Consider the following 19,155-nt stretch of genomic DNA (forward strand, 5'->3'; position numbering starts at 1 on the left):
CACAAATATGGATATGCAGGATTTTGATTGTAACTTAGTTAAAAGTTATCAAGTCACCATATTAATGTCTTCCTTGACCATGAATTTCTTAGAAAACTATATTAAATTTTTAATTCTGTGAAAAGTTTTAACTCCTCCTTTATTTTTCCAAAAATTATATGATAGAAAGAATCGTTCTAATTCTTTAATTCTTATTGAGACTTTTAAACAGCTACCATTATAACTTACACCTCTCACTGGGTTCAAGGATACTCTCTGCCACTTGCTCCTCTGCATTTAGAAATGAAAATGGGTCCATGCTGTAGCTAGCTCCTAAAAAACTGCATCTTTCTTGCTGGTTTCCCTTAACTCGGACAACGAATCACTTAATAGTTTATTTACTTCGCTCTGTTCAATTAACCCTTTTGAATGTGTCCTGCTAGGGTCATGACCAACATACTACTATACAGGTCTATTCAATCAACATTGTTAACTCTATTGTTACATTATTTTTATACTATTCCTTTATTTTAGGAGAAGATCAAGTATTAAATGTCTTCAATGATAGACACACTAATTACAGATTAATTTCCTATTCTAATTCCTTAGAGAAATGTAATCTTTCTTTTTATGTAGCCATTCACTTTATAACTCATTGACTTTTGTTGTTTTTTCACATTATAAATTCTTACTTTTTGAGGACTAATTTACATACAATAAAATGTACCCTTTATATGGTATAAATCCTATGTGTTTCAACGAGTGCATTATCATGTAAAAACATCATTACAATCAAAATGTGTGAAAGTTTCATTGCCCCCCTAATTCCCTTACTTTTATAAGTTTCTCTCATCTCTAGTCCTTAGCAACTACTGACAACGGGTCTGCCCTTATAGGTTGACTTTCTTAGAATGTCACATAAATGGAGACACATATTTCCTTTTCATTTTAGAGTCTCCATTTAACTTAATGCATTTGAGATTCAGCCATGCTGTTGCAGGTACCAACAGTTTGTGCCTTTTTGTTGCTGAATAATAACCATTATATTTATATTTATTAGAATTATGAATTTACCTATTGATGGATATTTGGATCATTTATGGATTTTGTTGATTATTAATAAAGCCATTATAAATAGTTGCTATGCTCTTGAATATTTACCTTAGAGTAGCATTGCTGGGTTGTAAGATAAGCATATGTAAACAATTTCAAAATGGCTATATCATTTTGCATTCCAACCAGCATATTTCCTTGATTAATTCTGAGTAATTTACTCAAATACATAATTTACTAATTTTTGAATTATGTATTATCTACATTGTTATCAAATTCATTGAGGTTGTTAATTTAAAAAATATTTGAAAAGCATATTATCCTGATCTCAGAATTGATCTGGGATAATATAACGCTCTAGGCAGCCAGTACCACAAATGCGGCATACACATGGAACCTATTTGCCACCTCTGTGCATTTGTAAGGCATAAAGAATCATGTCTTGAAAGAGTGATATCAAGGTCCATGGCTCACTTCCTGGAAGAATCTTACCCACTTTTCAGAGTTTGTCTAATCATTTTCAGACAGGACACACATCAGAATTACATACACAACAGAGGGAGAGATGTGAGAGGTCACCTAATGCACTTCAGGAAAAAAGAAACAACTCACTCAAATTCACTCATCCACTTAGTGATAGCACATGGACAAAGACCCAGTCTGGTATTAGGTAAAACGTGAAGTGTTTCAGTAGATGTGACATTCCATGTAAGCTCATGACTTAGGATCTGGACATCTGCAGACAAAGGGATCAATTCTTATTCAGTTTTCTGCCTTCTTCCCTTTTCCTTATCCATGATATAATCCCAGGCTTCTCATTAATATGCATGGTTAGGATTTAATTACACTTGTTATGGTATTAAGCAAGATAAAGTTGTTGCAAATGTTTCTTGCTAGTTTTACATTTTAAAGATTATAAATCTAAATCCTGTTACACTCCAATAGCAAATGTCTATTTATATGAACTTCAATGCCACATTAATCTGGACTACATTCATTTGTAACATAATTTGGGATGAGCTGAGCTGGAGTTCACTCATAGTCTATTTGTGAAAAATGTATTTCTGAGCAATTGAATGGTATACATAAACTTCAGGAAGTGTGGTTAACCATTTTGAGAGAAGACATTATTTTCAATCTCCACAGGGCATCTGTGTTTCAAGAGTTCACATGCTAATTACAAGTCTTTGTCTTTTCAGTAAAGGAAATCATGGATATTCACTAGGCAAAGCTTTGTTAGACTAGTTCAGACTTCATGGTAGCAGAACCTTATTTAAAAATGTCAAAAATTAAAACATTACAAGTTCAGAACCCACTCCACTATTTCATTTAATTGGAAAGAATCAAGAGGTTGGGCTAAAGTTTTCAAAAATTTTATTGTGAATTCATTCACAGTTTAAAAAATGTAAAAAGTACTAATATAAATAGTTTATTATGTCTTTAAGAAGCTAGTTTAGAAAAAGAACAGATTAAGTCAAGTCTAACCCTGGGAATTGTAGAAAGCATGAACCTTGAGAATTATCCAGTTGCTATCTTCTTAGTCTCTTTCCCTTTCCTATGGAACCAACTACCACTGTTGGTTCCTCAAAACTTCTTTTATGTGCCAACTTCTCTATGAAAACTTCCCTGACTCAAGTTCTCAACTAGATACCATTATTCTGTTCTCCCAAAATATTTGCATAATCTCTATCACAGCACTTCTGACATGGCACTGCAATTCAATATAGCTGGTTCACATATCTAGACACTACATACCTAGTCCTCCCAAATTAAGATCATCCCACCTTAATTTGCTTGAAGATAGAAACCATGTATTTGCTCCATATTCTGACCCAAACATATAATCTGGCACAGAGTAGGCATTTTATAAAATGTAGGGCACATAAGTAGCTAAAATTTACGGCTCTGTGCCCAAGATATAGTTCGTAATTCTAGAAATTCTCCAAATACTGAACACATTGTATCAGTACCATTTTTGCTATTTACACACTTTATTTTATAAGGAGGATTTTCAGAGAACAACAACAACAAAAAAAAACCAACTTATTTCCAAAAGTTACGTTTTAACTTATAGGCATTTTGTTCCAATGCATTTAGTGCCTTTCTAAAACTTACCTGAAAACTTTACAATCTTCATACAATTAAGCAGTTCTAATCCATTGGATTAGGGAGAGGAGATCATCCTATCTAGTAAAGAGGAAATATACAAACTGACTGTCACACCTTCAGTAATACGGTGGCACCCATAGCCACAAGATGGTGGTGCCTAGTCCCCCCAATCTCACCGGAGTCCCCCAGTCCTTTCAGCCCTGCCAAGGGGTGGTGGTGGCAGGCATGCAATGTGACCAGATGCACCCTCATCTCCCCAGCTGCCCAGGGCTGTATGCACCCTCATCTCCCCAGCTGCACAGGCAAGCCTTGGATGGTGGCTGCCCAGCTGCCCAGGGCAGTATGAGGCTCAGGTAACCAGGGCTGGCCAACACTTGTGCTGCCAGCAGTGGCAGTGGCAGAGGTGTTATGGGCATCACCTTCCCCTGTTCCCTGAGTTGCCTCCGGCTCTTGAGGGTTCCTAGGCTATGAGAGGGGCAGGCCCAGTGGAGCATCCCCACCTCCACTGCATGAATTTTCATGTACCGGCCTCTAGTGTAAAAATAAGACGGAAGAGAAGAAAGTCCATTAGGCAGAAGGGGTAAAAAGCAGATATATAAAGCATTCTTTGAGAAATTGAGGAAAATTCATATCAACAACCTTTTATAAGTGCATACTGTGAACTACACACTATAGTTGATAGCAAGTTGAATTTTATACAGACCCTGAATTCAAAGAGTTAGAGTTTTAACTTGAGAATAAAAGGGGGAAAAAAGATTTCATTTCTATTAATATGTTACTAAGGCCTAGGAAGCCATTGTACTCCTAGCTTAACAGATGATTATTCAGAGGAAGATTATTGCTATTATTCTTGTTCCACCACTTAATAGGTAGATAGCACAAGGAAAGTTACTTACCTATGCTAACTTTCAGCAGTAATACCACCACACAGAATGGTTATGAAGTTTAAGTATTGAGCTTAAAAGTCTATAAAAATGCCTGGTAGATGGTAGGTACTTCATTTAAGTTTTTAGATAGCATAGGGTTGTTCTTTCTCTTTTATTCTGGATAATACTAGACTTCATATTATTAGAAACATTCAAACATTTTAAGAATTAAAATATCCTTTCTATGTTCTTACATAATAAAAGGGAGTTTTGGCTGCGCCTGACACGTATCACCAACTCCATGAAACAACAGTACTAAGTGGATAGAGCTGCCACTGGGGCAGAAAAGCTGGATGGGACAATGGCTGCTCTCCAGGTCCAGCTCACAGATGTCTGTGGTGCCTTGTTTCGTGGTGGGGCTACCAGTGATTGTCTCCTCTCTGTTCTATGCTGTAATACCATAACCGATACTTCTGTGACACACAGGACTCCTGAAAACAATTACTACAATTAAAATTCAGATGGCTCTTTGTTCCTGAATGTGACTGCTCTTCTCATTGCTTACTTTACTGAGAAGATAGATAAGAGAAAACAAGGGAAGGGAAGGACCTGCCTCCAAATTCCACCCCAAGTAAACTAGGCAAACCTAATCCCCCAGAGGAATTCCTCTCTTACCTGAGTGGAGCAATGCCAGAGATGTGTGGGTAAATGAGGAAAGAGGGTCAAGATTCAAGTGGCTACTTAACTCTAGACTGAGATTTCTCAAGTATATATATATATATATATATATATATATATATATATATATATATAATCTGTATGCATATGTGAATAAAGATGTAAGTGAGTGAGCAGGAGGCTTGGTAGGGAACCAAGAGGGTGGGGGTGATAGAAAAATGGGCATCAAGGTAGATGACAGACAGAGAAAGGACATGTGAGTGAGCGCCACAGAGACAAAAGGATGCTCGTTTGCAATACACTGAGTGGCCAGATTATGATGATCTCTGAACGCATAATAATCTGGCCACTCAGTGTATATCCTATATAATAAAAGGCTAATATAAAAATTGTCCCTTCGACCAGAAGTTTGACCAGCAAGCAGGCCAGCCAACTGTCCATGTCCCCTCCCCCTGGCCAGGCTGGCCAGACCCCATCCATGCACTAATTTATGCAATAGGCCTCTAATATATATATTTATAAACACACACACACACACACACACACATACACACACACACACACACTGAGTGGTCAGATTATTATGCATTCAGAGAGCATAATAATCTGGCCACTCAGTGTACATTTATTTATTTATTTATTTTTACATATATTTTATTGATTTTTTACAGAGAGGAAGAGAGAGGGATAGAGAGTTAGAAATATCGATGAGAGAGAATCATCGATCAGCTGCCTCTTGCACACCCCCTACTGGGGATGTGCCTGCAACCAAGGTACATGCCCTTGACTGGAATTGAACCTGGGACCTTTCAGTCTGCAGGCTGACCAGTTTCTGCTCAGTGTACATTTCTGCTTAGAACTTGAACACAACCAGTTGTAGGAACCAGAGGAATCACACCTCTTTCCATGAGTGAAGACTAAATTTATCTGTGCTATTTGGAGTCATCATATGCAGTCATGTTTGGTCTTCCCAGGTGCTAACTGATACTGACTGAGACATTTAATTTGAAAAGGCTACATCTGGTGATTATCTATTTTCTTAAGAAAATGAAGAAATCCTTCTGTTCCAAGAAGATGATTCTTCTGTGCCTAATAACAAATGCATTTAGCCTTGAGATGGCAAGATCTTGAAAGCAATAATCACATCCATCTTCCAAGTTCTTCTTTGCCTCTGGTCACCTGTTAGGCTGGAGTAGCACTCGACATTCCACCCCACATCTCTGCATGTCATATCACTGAATGCAAATGGCCCATTTGAAACAAATCGGGAGTTAGTATCTGCCAATTGAAAGTTCACTAAAATTCCATCTATGCTTCTCTATCATCTTGCTATTTGGGAAGAATTTATGTACAGTGACTATTTTGTGAGTCATGGAATTGGATGGTTTAAGCTACGTAGAACAGAACCTCGTTCAAACAGCTGATATGTTGCTAGAGCAGTCTGGGCTCCCTCTAAATCAGCATGCTTTCAGGGCTTTGCTGAAGATAAATTCACTGGCCTGCTAACCCAGGGAGCTATGCCAAGTGGTCTGGGCTCCTGAGAACTCCCCCTGCCTATGTGGAGAATTTTTCAACGAGCCCGCGCTATTGAGGTGGAAGAGCTGGCACTGAGTGATGAAGTGCCCTCATCTCTAAGGTTGGCCTCATACATCCCCAGGACTCTGGTTCTATGAGTTGGAGAAGGGAAGGCATGGGGAGGTCATATTTTCCATTTGCTTTCTACTCTTCTGGGGCTTGAGATGACCGTACCAGTGATGGCTTCTTTAACGCACTTGACCCATCAGACACTGGCATCAGCAGAATGCCAGAGTAAGTGACATTTAATAAGTGTGAACAATTTGCTAGGTAAGGGGCTAGCCACTTCACCTACAGCAGCATTTCACTGAGCTCTAACAATCATTCTAACAAACTAGCAGTCTGATCTTCATTTTACATTTGAGCAAACTAAGGCTCAGAAAGGCCAGATAATAGACAAAACCCATCTTGCTTGTAAGGGGCAGAACCAGGATGGATCCTGGTTCTTTACTCAAGATGACCATAAACTTATGGGAGTTAATCATGTCTGGCCTTGACCTGTCAGTAAACGTGAAAAGAAGTTTGAGCACAGCCACACAACAGCAAACAGCCCTGCTCTCCAGCCCAGAAACCACCTCAAGGGCAAGTCTGGGTGGAGGCAGTTTCAGAGTAAACATGGGGCATCCATCCCCCGGCAGATGGCTGCTTTTCTGAATCTTCTTTCCAAGGATGTAACTCTGCCCAGAGGGATGTAGGTTTTCATCAGGCGGAAAAAGTCATGGCATAATCTGAGGAGGTGTCTGCTTTCTGGCAAATCTCTCTTCTCGCCAAGTTTAGTCCCAGAGGCTGCAGATGAAGGTGAGAAAAATGTTCTCTCATTTCTCCCCTCAGGACGATCGAGGGCCAACTTCCAGGCTTGAAGGCAAGGCAGTTTTTCTCTGCAGTCCCACTCCTGCCTCTGCAGTCCCAGTGTGTCTGTTTAACACATATCTCTTTCTCCTAAGTAGCATAATTTAAGAAAAGAGCAAGCATGCCATTTCTGAAGTCAGAATGGCACTTTCAGAAGTAATACTATTTTAAGGTTGCAATGTTTTTTAAAATAGGGTGTCAGAAATGAACTGCAGCTCAATCGAGAGGGGGCATTCACATGCTACTTTGTGTTTTCGGCAATGATGACACTGGAAACCTTCCTTTTATTTATTTATTTGTTTTTTACTTCTTTCCCTGGCATATGGAATGCTGGCTTCATGGAGTCCCTGTCTCCACAGTAGATGTAAAGCACAGTCTGGGCTCCCATCTGCCCTGGTCACAGTGGTCAATGGTATGTCTCTACATAGTTCGGTGACCAGGGACACAAGCTTTTCCCAGGCATGAGGATGGGTATGTAGCAGACCACACATCTCTTCACATGAGACCTCCTTGTAATCAACAGCAACACAGTGTCAGGTAGCTAGCAGAGATGAAGGAGGACGGTCAGGGCAGGTTTTCAGCATAGCATTATCTGGCTATTATAGGACCTTGATTTCTCCAATAATATAACCAGAAAAACAGACAAAAACACACTTCAAGAATGATAAAAACTAAATAAAAATGCAAAAAAGGAGAACATTGTTTTCTATTCTACATTTGTCTTTTAGATCGAAGAATAGATTGAAGATGCTAGAAGGTATCTGAAATAATGCATTTCAACTATCAGAGGATGGGGTTGGAACTTCTTCCAATTTAGTATAAAAGCTTTGAGGGGAAGAATTATATTAGCTTCTTTTTATAACTTTGGCAGTACCTAGCATGTTTCTTGTTCATGATGAGCATTAAAGATACTTATTGAATTTATTGAATTAAATTGCCTCAAGTCACACAGCTAGAACAAAACAAGCTGATGCTGGAGTTCTGATTTTTTGATAACTAGTGTTGTGTTTTTTCTCATTACTCTATAGAGTCTGAACCAAAATTTTTTAAAAAAAACAAAAAACAAACCATATACCTATAGCCCTAGCTGGTTTGGCTCAGTGGATAGAGCATCAGCCTGTGGACTGAAGTGTCCTGGGTTTGATTTTGGTCAAGAGCCTATGCCCAGGTTGTGGGCTTGATCCCTAGTAGTGGGTGGCAGAAGGGGCCGATCAATGATTCTCTTTCATCATTGATGTTTCTATTCTTCTCTCCCCCTCCCTTCCTCTCTGAAATCAATAATATAATATATATTAATTTATATATTAAATATACCTACATATTAAAAATGCTATGCAAATAGCAAAATTTCAAAAGATATCTTCTGATCATGGTGGTTTCATTTCTGCTTTCTCAACTTCAGCATATGCTGCTAGTAAACTGTTCCTTCCTATTACAATTTGTCAAAAAGTCAGAATTCTTTTTACTATTGAGCCTTCATGGGTCACCTCATAGCCAATATTTGACCATTTACTCTCTAGCATTTTCAGAATACCATAGAAGCTTAAAGTAAGCACCCTAGACAAATAAAAGAGTTATGTGGAAAACTAAAAACAGAATGCCAGAGAGATAAGAGAAAAGAAGCTTTTACAGCTAAGGAAAAGCAATAGTATCAAACTAGGAGAGATAGACATTGGCAAGTGAGATAAGGCTACAGAGTTGATGAGGAAAATGCCAGACGTTTTGAAGAGGGAGTAAATAGGGGAAAATGTGTAGAAGGGTTAGAACCTCAATAATAAAATACATTATACTTGGTCTTAGAAATAATTCCATTGAGCACTTTTAAACTATATTTGAGGACACCAAGAACAACAAGATAAATCAGAGAGACAGTCAGGTTAGAAATAGAACTGGAATTATGTGTGTTTAAGCACAGACTGGCTGTGCTCTTACCTGAAAGGGGTTGGCAACTCGAGGGCAAGGATATACAACAAATAGATAAGAGATGTTTAGGCCCAGGGGAGAAGCCCAAATAGTGGGAGTGATTGACTTTGAGTCTTTATTTTACTTATTATTTACGGTACTAGAGGCCCAGTGCACAAAATTTTTGTACTTGGGGTGGGGCGGGCGGTCCCCCAGCCTGGCCTGCACCCTCTCACAGTGCAGGAGCAGAAGCTGCAGGACCAGCCACTGCACCATGCACATAGCCCCGCCCACAGGAGCGTGCCTGCTGCACGTGCAGCCTCCTGGTGATTGCTCTTTTATTTACTCATTCATTTATTCATTTGCATTTTTTTTTTTTTTACTTTGGAAACGAGAATCTGTTGTTTAGTGAGAGAGGCAGCAGAAAAGAATACATACAACAGAGATAGCTAAGGCTTACAGAAGATTTTTTTTTTAATATTTCTTTAACCAGCCACTAATTTTTCAGACTTTCCTTAAATTAAACGCTTTTCTGAGATGACCACATGATATAGGTAAGTGAATGAGGCACCAGGGCCCACTATCTCCCTGGCCAATCACCCTGTTTTCTAGGAGTTGAGATGACAAGAGCTAAAAGCAAAGTATTTCATGTCTGTGAATAAATTGGATTACTGTCTGGGAAATCAGTGACTGAGTCCCATGTTTAAGAGATTCTAAGATCTTCTCCTGAGAACAAAAGTAACACTGATACTTGATGCATCTGGATTGTAACTCCAGGGTGACTCAATAGCTGTCTATACTTACATCGAGGTCTTTGCATTCTCATGCATGTCCAAGTGCTGGTAGAGTTGTAGATAAGTTATAAACAGTTTTCAATTGGCTATTTGATGCTAAAAATTTTATTAATGGCCTTCAGATAAGGCAGTATCTGGCATCTGTCGAGCTACTAAGAGTATACAATTAGAAACAGCTAGATTTGAATCTACCACTTTATTATTCACATTTCTTATCTATAGTATGAGGATAATAAAAATATCTACCTCAAAGAGTTTAGGGGGGAATTAAACAATATTACATATACAAACTACTATCCTACTATGGGTTCATAATATATTATATGATTGCTGTTGTTATTATTATTATTATTATTATTATTATTACTATTATTTGAAATTTGGACATATGTTTGTGTTTTGTACACAATTTTAAAAAGGATTAGAAAAAGAAGACAAAGATAATTACCATATAGGGACCCACTAGGAGTCATATAAACTATTATGCAGCATCTCATTTAATAACCTCAAAGTGTATCAGGTAGGTTTATCATTCCTATTTAACAAATGCAGAATGTCAGGTTCCAAATGTTATATTTAACTTGCCATAAAGTCACACAGCTTATAAGTGACAGATATAGGGTTGGAAACCAAATCTGCATCAATTTTTAATATATCACATGAATCATTCCTCTCATTTGGAAATTTGTGGGAGTGAAAGTAGGAGCAGGTTCATATGTGTTAAACATCTTTGTTAAACACCTACTTTAGTTGCTGTGAACAGTACCAAGAAAGTCCCTTAAGCAATACCTCGATATCTGACCTCTATATTCTTATAGTCTGGGAAATGAAAGTCATCCTTGAACTGCCGCCATGAGACCCTCTCCTTCCTGGAAAGAGAAAGGAACTGACACAAGCCCAGGCAAATGGAAACTGTCACCTGCACAGTCAAAGCAGCCTGTCAGCCAGCCAGCGTCAGACACTGATTGCACAGCTGACATCTGTATCTCATGTTAATCACAGTCTCCCAACTTGGCCAAGGACACAAGGTCACAGATAAGGAAGCAGCAAATAACCCAGCTCCTCTGAGGTTCTTCCATCTATCTATCAGAAGTGTGTCAGCATGAGTTTGACTAAACTGATAGAGACAATGCCATCAGCAGAAGAGCCAAGGATATCTTGATCCATGTTGATGTGCTCAGCTTTCTTATTCATGACAGTGCTTTTGTGATTTCATGCATGTGTGTCCTTAAAAGCCACAAATGTGCTGTGCTTCTGTAATATCGCCTGCCCAGGGGAGCGGTTCCATCATGCTTTCTTGGGGCTCCTCAAGTTGGTATTGAGTATTGAAGATGTTAATAACAAAGGACAACCAAGTGGAAAAATGACTGCTTTCAACAACAACAAAAAATGAGCCATTTATTAGTGGTCTCCCATTTCATTTTCATCATTCTTGATCATAGATAGAGTTTCTGTCCTGAGCATTTCTTTATATCCTACCCTAAAGAAAGCTCTGAAAGTCGCCTTTGACTACCTTCCTTCAGTCTGGCATTTCCATTAAGCTCTAAGTTTCCATACCCTGTCTTCCTATTCCAGGCTATAGCTCATTTGCTCTAACTTTTAGGTAAATGTACTCTAGGTTATGTGAGAGTATCTATGGAGAAGTTAATAGAAAGATTTTTTAAAACACAAATATAAGAACACAATTAATATTTATAAATATTATATATGTGTTTATATATATCAATATATATGAATGTCTATATATATGTACAACTGTTCTTATAGAAAATAAGACAACAATAAAAGAATAAGCTCTGTTTCATGTACTCACAATGATAAACCTACTTTTGCCATACCACATATATGGAGTGAAAGAGAGAGAGAGAAATGGCTACCATTACTTAGAAAATGGGCCACTAACAGAAACGAAGCACCTTTAAGGAAGTTGGGTAAAAATTGAAAGCCATACCCTCACTTATTTGCTATTAATGGATTGAGACATTTCATATTTGTATATATCTGATTAAGTGGCTTTATGCATCATACCATATAGTGTAGTGTAATTAGCCATCATAAAATGCAAAGAGCCCTAAGAAAGTTCCTGTAAGGAAACTGTGGTTTGACCACCATCCAATAATGCTAGAATAAATAAACAAGAAAATGGCTAAGCCGACACTTCTACTTTTATACCTCTCTCTGTGCTACATCTCTGTCAGCAACTGCAGACAAAAATAATTACTGCCAGTCATTTGCTACCCGGCAGATAATGGGAAAATTAAGCATACAATCTACCTCTTGGCAGCAAATAAAACATTTTAATTATAGTTACCTCAGTAACTGATTTCTAAAAAGAACTTTTACTATGAAGACAACATTTTTTATATTGGATATTCCAAAATGTTACCATGGTTTTAGGTTTTGTTGTTGAATGTAAGGTACTTGAATAAAGTTCTCTTTATCTATTTTAATAACTTAGAAGTAAAACACAAAACAAACAAAAATGTTATTTTAGATAATATAAAAATATTCTATACAAGGCTGAATTTATTTCTTAAAATATTAAAGTATAATTTCTTCATATTTCCAGGAATATTTTATTGACACCAGGGAGGATAGAGAACAAGTAATTATTGTGTGTGTAAAATACATGAATTAATAAAGTATGGTGGAGACATGAAAGAATTAATCAGTTCTGTTGCAGGAGTATATTGGAGGGGTGGAGGAATAAAACAAAAAAAATAATATATTTTTTAAATCGTCACCCGAGGGTATGTTTATTGATTCATAGAGAAGAAGGATGAGAGATAGAGAGAAAGAAACATTGATACAAGAGAGAAACATCTATTTGTAGCCACCCATATGTGCCCTAACCAGGAATCAAACCCTCAACATTTTGGTGCACAGGATAACACTCCAACCAACTACATCATTCAGCCAGAGCAAAATTTAATTTTCTTAACTTGGCCCTTTAAGAGCATATCAGAGAAATGATGAGGAAGTTATTTTGGAGACCAAAATACGAGGTGAACAGCCTTTGAAACACACTGATGCATTCCCTAAGGTAACTGCAAGAATGAAGAAAAGAAGGGAGGAGCCAGGTTATCACAGGACAACGTGGAGGAGAGGAAGGGGACACCATTACTGGACTGGGACTGGTCTTACATGCCAGGCTGAAGAACCTGCGTGCGCTTCTCTCGGTAAAGAGGAGTAATTGAACATTTTAAGGTAGCAAGTAATATATGTAATCATATTGGTCACTTTGATAGCAATAAAAAAAATGAGAGGAAATTATATGGGAAATAAGGAGACTCACGAGAAGGCTATTAACATAGTGGAGGAAAGAAGTATACCTGTAAGGGACATTAAGACTGAATATTAGTGTATCTTCATGCTTGTGAAGTAGACACCACTGACCATCTTTGCAAATGGAGAAACCAATGGTGAGCTGAAGTAGATGGACTCTGACCGTTAAGAAGTTAGAGGCCACTCTGAGATCTGTTCCCAAGCCTTACCACTTCTGCCCAACTCTCTAACCTCTTCTTACTTCTTAGCAGAGAGCAAACATATAAGGAACAAAAAGTACTTCTTGGCTAATTCTCCCTCCAAAAATGTTAACAATTATCGTGTACAAATATTTATTCTAGTATCTCATGCATTTTACGCTTTCAATAATTAAAAATCAATAAGGATTTAACCTTGTATGGCAGACTACGAATGTGCAAGTGTTTATAACAATACGATGGATTTTAATTGCCATGCTCCCTGTTAATTTATAAGCAGCATTCCAAACTGAGATGTTTACAGGGGGAAAATGTATTTTCTTTTTACATAAAACTTCTCAGGAAACCATAAAAGTGCCTTTAAAATTCAAATGAGTCCAAGCCTAGTACCATCTTGTTGTGGAACAGGGCCCCCAATATTTCAGAAATATTATAGACATTCCAAACACAAAGAATTAATTCTAGGACAGCCTGGTCCTTTGAGATACAGCCCAGCAAAGCCGTTAGAATTCTCTTCATAGCACCTTAATCAGATGTAAATGGGTTTGAGTATCAACCCTTCTCTTACTAACTGGTTAGCAAAGTGACTACTAACCTTGAAGTCGTTTAGCATGGCTTTCCTCCTTGTGAACGAACCCTTGACATCACTTACTTCATTGAGGGACTATTTGAGGAGTAAACAATTTAGTCCATGCACGTGACTTTGACCAAGGCCCAGCCAAAGGTGTGAGTCCCATACACCGTGGCTGTTCTTGGGATCGCCAATTTAGAAATCACAGACTCAGAGCCCAAAGGAACCTCAGCAATCACCTGACAAACCACCTGCTTTTGTAATTGAAAACACTGTGGTTTAGACAGAAAGTATTTGCCCAAGGTCACCTTGCTTACTCCGTCACAGCGCCAGGACTGTGTCTCAGATAGTTGAGATTCTGGTCTGGTGTCCTCTCTACTAAAACATACCAAGTTCAGTGCTGCCCGAGGTACCGGTGTGCCAGGAGTCTTCTCACAGCAGATGTGCGGCCGTTCTGCCTGGCATCCAAGTGTGCAGCTGAAACTCATGCAATTTGCAGGCGCCCAGGGGAATGGGCAGAATAAATCAGAGTGAGCTTATCTGCTCCTCAGGCACAGGCTGAAAAATCAGCACAATTATAATATGAACGGCTCTCTTTCACCTCTGCATTCTTTGAGATTTAAGGCTCTTTCCTTATAGGAAGTTGAAGGACAGGTAATGCGAGATGCATGCCCCAAACTCCAGAGTGAATAGCAGTTGAAACAGCTATAGGCGCCCCTGCCCTGTCAGGGGGCAGCCCAGATCTTCATCTCCAGGCTGACAGGTAGCTACTGGCCTCATCTCACCTGTCACTCCTTCACTCCCGCAGAATGAGCAAAAAGCCTGGGTCCTGATCTGAACTAGGAAAACAGCAGCGTGGTCAGTGATGGCTGGGCCACTGACTCACGTGCAACAGCAGTTTAATGACAATGAAAACGCTGATAGAGAAGTCTGTACTTCCTTTTACTGATTGTGTGAATAAGTGCCTCTTCCGGAGGGGAGAGAATCTCCCAGCAGGACTTGGCCTGAGCAGTGCAAGTTTCAACATAATCATTTTCAGTAGAGAAAGCCTTAGCTCTCTTTTAACATTGGAAACAAATACAATAAAAATAATTACAATATTACTTTCAGTAGAAGAGCTATCATCCAAATTCAATCAATACTTGTTTTCTGCTTAAAAGTCTCCTCATATGACTAATCTAGTCACCTCTGACTCTATTTTATTCTTATGAGTTAAATGACTACTGAATTTGATAATCGTTAAAGGTCCCTTTCATTCTGCATAACATTGTAACAGTGAGCTTATTTGTGTAATATTTAATTGTACCGATATATCTAATTATATTTGTCTATGGTCATTTACTAGCCCCTAATACCTATTCTCATTGGACCAGTTCTCATTGGTCCAGGACTAATCTTTAAGAAAATATTTTATGAACTCAAGTAATTTTAGGGAACTGTTAAAAACTATTTCGCTTCTTGATACACTTAGAAAACAATAGTTACATCTAAAGATCCAGAGATGAGAAGAAAGATAATAATAATAATTCTTTATATTAAAAACATTTCATAGCTTTCCCAAAAGTTCTGTATACTATATATTTTTTTATAATTACAAAACCCCAAGAACTCCATATTGTCTCCTCTTCCCCTTAAATTCTTCAATTCAGAGAGTCTATGGGACTTGCCAAAGACACAGAGCTGTAGCCACAAGCCAATATTATGCCTTTTGATCTCAAGTCCAAATCTTCAACTCTGGTCTATGTCTGCCTCCTGGTGAGATGATAGTGTTCCTTAATTAGATGCATACTTCTAATGAAGAAATTAAAGTTCTCTATTTAGTGACTCACTTAAAATATAAATATATTTATAATAATTGTCAGTATAAATACAAACCAAATATAAATTGTTTATTAATACAAACATATGCAGCAAAAGAGTCAAAATAGTTCTAAGATAAAAAGTAAAAATTTAGATGAGAATACTTGGAATGAAGAGATGGAATAGGATTGGGAAGGGCATCATATGTGAATTAAATTCTGTATTTAAAAAATATATATATAGCAAATATGGAAAATATACCAATTTGGCATGTATCGATAACTACTCAAGTGTTCACTATATTAGTTCCTGCATTTTCTCTATTTTTAATATATTTTACCACACTTTTCTTAATATATGGTAAGTGATTATGTGCTTCTTTTACTAATACTGCATCCCATTACTTATATCTATGTTTTGAGGAAGTATGTAATCTGGCTGTGCCCAATTTTAACCATTTCCACATTCTAGTATCTGGATATTTTTGTGTGGTTTTGTTTGGTTCTATAGTTTGTGAGTTCAGTGTGTAATTCTTAAAATTATTTTTTGTAAAGAAGTATGCATTCCTATGTTCATTGTAGCATTATTCATGATGGCCTAGACATAGGAACAACTGAAGTGTTTTGGATAAAGAAGATGTGTATATATTATTTCAATTTTTACCCAGCCATAAAAAAGATGCATCTTGAGAATATCATGCTAATAAGCAAAATAAGTCAGACAGATTAAGTCAGATGAAAAAAGTCAAGAACCATATGATCGCGCTTATATGTGAGATCATACTTAAATAAACAAACAAGACAAACTAACAAACAAAAACTCATAGACATACAATAGGATGGTGGTTACCAGAGGGAGAGTCTGATGGGAGAGACAGTCAACAATAATGGGCCACTATAGAGTGAACATGACATACTGATTTTGGAGGGAAGTGTGCTAAAACCCCTCATCCATCTCCTCCCTAGCCTTTCTAGTGTCTTTCTTTTCTGAGACAAGCTTATTTAATCACCACCTCTTTAATAGGAATATATTGCCTCCTAAGTACAGAATACTTATAATAGCTTATTATGTATGTGTATATGTGTGTGTGTGTGTGTGTGTGTGTGTGTGTGTGCTAGTTTCATTTATCAATAAATATTTACTGAGTATCTATCATAAATATATGGGACCTATTTTAGGCAACGGGGATACAAAAACAAAAGAAAGACAAGTTCCCTATGTGTGTAGAAGTTATATTCTAGTAAAGGAGACTGATGATAAGCAAGATAAAAAGTAAGCAAGCTGATTTCAGAGACTGCAATTAAGTCATTTAATTTATAATGAGTTATGATTTCTAAGCAATCATTTTACATGCTAAGAGAAAATATAAACCATAACTTATTGTCAACTGTAATTAAATTTTATGAATGCTAAATTTAAAAATTAACAAGTCTGAAAAAAAAGAATAAAGGATCAAATAAATGGCAACAAAAGGAGATTTGATTTTGGGTGGTAAAGACAATGCAATATATAGGTGATGTATTATAGAATTATACATTTGAAACCTATACATTTTTATTAATCAATGTCACCACAATAAATTTGATTACATTTTAAAAATTATTAGAAGTTAAAAAACAATGAGACATCATAATTATGAGACATTAAGAAAATGAAAAATAACATTTAGTTATTTTCTCCCTATACAGTGCAATTGGAACAGGATAAAGTTCTCCTAATAGCAAAAAAATTATTATGGGGTAATAAATAAATACATTACTATATTGTTATTTATAATTTTCTATTTACTTGATTTAATGAATTATGCTGTTTTCCAGGTACAATGTAATGAAGTTGGGGGATTTTCCTTTTCAACTCTTGAAAGTTTTGGTTTGGGGAACTTATGATTCAGGGAGAAGAAATAAAATTAGAAAAAAATTCCCCCAGTGAAATGATATCTTTAGCAAAAACAAGTCTTTCTGTGAACAGAGGAAATATTTATTCCAGCCTGAGATAAATCATAAACATGGACAAACATAGATCTTAAACATTGATAGTTATAAAGTAATGTGATGTGATACTCATTTTCAGTTATGAAAAGGGATCTGTAGTACAGCATTGGGATGAAAAAACTGTCAGTTCTTTGAGACTGGACATGCCAACATACAACAGAAATTTCTTTTCCCAGTTTTAGAGGCTAGAAGTTCAACAAGGTGTAACATGGCTGAGAGCCCTCTTCTCGTTCATAGCCAAGCCTCTTGGCTGAGTCCTCCCCTGGAGGAAGCTGTCAGGGATCTCTGCGGGGTCTCCATTATAGAGCACTAATGCATCTCCCGAAGGCCCCACTTCCTAATACTATCCTTTTGGGGAGTTAGTATTACAACATATGAATTTTTAGGGGGACACAGACATTCAGACCATAGCATAGAAATTACCCATACTTTAATATTTTCCTTTCTGGCATTGTTTCGGGTACTCTAGGATGTTGAAAAAGTAGGTGCGGTTCTTGTGATTTTCTGAAGTATTTGAATTTCAATTTGTGGTGCATTTATCCGCTTCCCCCTCTTACTGCTAATAACACATCTCAATCTAAATGTCTGTCTTGCTTAATTCTCAAATGTATGCTCCCTTTTGTAATCATGTTTTGGCTGTGGCCTTGTTCTCACCACAACGAACAGCGACACTGCCAGGCTCTGTGAGTGTGTCCGTTCACACAATCCGGAATTCCCACTGGTCCATAAATATTCTCCAATTTAAAAACCGTTCATTATTTCTGAGACAGATAATAGTGCTGATAATTAAGTTAGTTTATTCCACTCCTCCTGGCAGTGGCTGCTTAACATTTAAATTTCACTAATTATTTTCCTTGTTCATTATCAGCCTTTTTTTTTTTTAAATCCATATTTCAGGCTTTTTTTTTTTCATTCTAAGACACACCATTTAAAGTACTTTTCAAACCAATATCAGATATTCTACATCTGCCAAATCAATAACCCTGGTAGTAAGTTCTATATTGACTGCACCATGCTGCAATGATTGAAAGGAAGGAAAACCAGTACTTGCTGGTATCCTGGATAACTTGTTCTTGGATGACTCACTTCTTTCTTTCTTTCTTTCTTTCTTTCTTTCTTTCTTTCTTTCTTTCTTTCTTTTTTTTTTTTAAATATATTTTATTGATTTTTTTACAGAGAGAAAGGGAGAAGGATAGAGAGCTAGAAACATCGACGAGAGAGAAACATCGACCAGGACCAATGTACATGCCCCTGACCGGAATTGAACCTGGGACCTTCCAGTCCACAGACCAACGCTCTACCACTGAGCCAAACCGGTTTCGGCGAATGACTCACTTCTTTAAGGTGCTGATAGGGAACCAGGGAGAGAGTTCTCTGGTCCTTCAGACTGGGGCCGAAGAAGGCAGCCACTATGGAAAGGGCACAGATCTGTGACTGGACCCTGTGATCCTAGATTTCCTATGAAATAACAGCCTTAATATTTAAGGAAAGAGCCACAAAAACTCT

This window comes from Pipistrellus hanaki (genome assembly GCF_964339955.1).
Source record: "Pipistrellus hanaki genome assembly, chromosome: 10".
NCBI lineage: Eukaryota > Metazoa > Chordata > Mammalia > Chiroptera > Vespertilionidae > Pipistrellus > Pipistrellus hanaki.